The sequence below is a fragment of the Moschus berezovskii genome, chromosome 22 (genome assembly GCF_049115385.1).
Source record: "Moschus berezovskii isolate FMDL1 chromosome 22, NW_MosBer_1.0, whole genome shotgun sequence".
Taxonomy (NCBI): Eukaryota; Metazoa; Chordata; class Mammalia; order Artiodactyla; family Moschidae; genus Moschus; species Moschus berezovskii.
Window position 1 is genome coordinate 37,254,114 of NC_142481.1, and position 1,191 is coordinate 37,255,304.

The following is a 1,191-nucleotide window of genomic DNA, read 5'->3' on the forward strand; positions in this document are numbered from 1 at the left end:
CTGTAGCCCACAAGGCTCCTCTGTTCAAAGGATTTTCTAGGCAAGAATACTGGAGTGGGTTGCGTTTCCTTTTCCATGGGATCTTCCCGACCCAGGGATTGAACCCACATCTCCTGTGTCTCCTGCATTGCAGGCAGATTCTTTACCACTGAACCACCTGGAAAGCCTAATTTGATTAATATCAGGCAGTAATAAGCTGGTTTCCATCTCCATCCTCAGCTAATTTCTCATTGTTACCCAATGATACAGTTTCCAAGACCGAAGATTAGCTGGAGATGTCTGATTGAACACAACCATACACACCACCCTTCCTATTTCCTGCCTCACATGTTCTTAAGGGTCCCTGCTGTAGGTATTTCATATTTCTACACGAAACCCATAAAATCATAGGAAAGCAATAGAGTGCTACCAGAAGAGCAGATTATACATGAATTCCTATGAGATAGAAAGCAGATGGGATCAGATTGATAGAAAAACTGGAGCAAAGAAAAACACAGCTTAAACATGGATAGGGGAAAAAAAAACTACTACCAAAGAAACTAGAACATTTGGGGGATATTCTAAGCTCAGTCAACAGACACCTGGAGCCGGAGGAGGTGCTGGGGTAAGAGATGGGACATCTGTATGCATGAAACCCACATGAGCGCTTGCTTCCATAGCACAGAGTAAACTGGAAGAATGTCAGAAAGATTAGCATGGCCCCTGCACAAGGATAAAGTGAACCTGTGAAGCATTACATTTTTTTAATAGTATCACCCCACAGATTACAGGCTAATCATGAAGAAGACAATGTATTTTTACAAAGGAAAGAGCTGATGGTCACCACCCTACGCAAGTGATCAAACCTAACACACTGTTGGTGGGATAGCCTGATAGTATGTGTCTATAGATGTCGTGCAGTATAATGTATGCCGAATCACCTATGAAGTATTCTTGCCAAAATAGTTCACCTGAATCCAATCAATCCTCTAGATTCAACCTTACAAGAAATATGGAAGCGAGTGAGGCGGGTTTGAGAAAAAGTAAAACGACATTAAGAAGAAACCAGTAGAATCAGAATGTGGAGCCTCCTAAGAGTAAAATAGGGAATCAGGTGCGTGGACTGTAAGACAGACATTTCTGACCTCGGAAAGAATGAAGATGGCGCTTCATAACCTTTTCAAGTATACAAAAATCTGCCTGGGAATCTTA

At 42.0% G+C, this 1,191-nt stretch overlaps 1 non-coding gene across 1 annotated transcript; it reads left to right on the top strand.

Annotated features, from left to right (window-relative positions):
* Nucleotides 1-643: 643 nt before the first annotated feature.
* LOC129547417 (U6 spliceosomal RNA) lies at nucleotides 644-745 on the top strand. Its single transcript, XR_016035986.1, has one exon. It is a non-coding gene; the product is annotated as a U6 spliceosomal RNA (small nuclear RNA).
* Nucleotides 746-1,191: the final 446 nt, after the last annotated feature.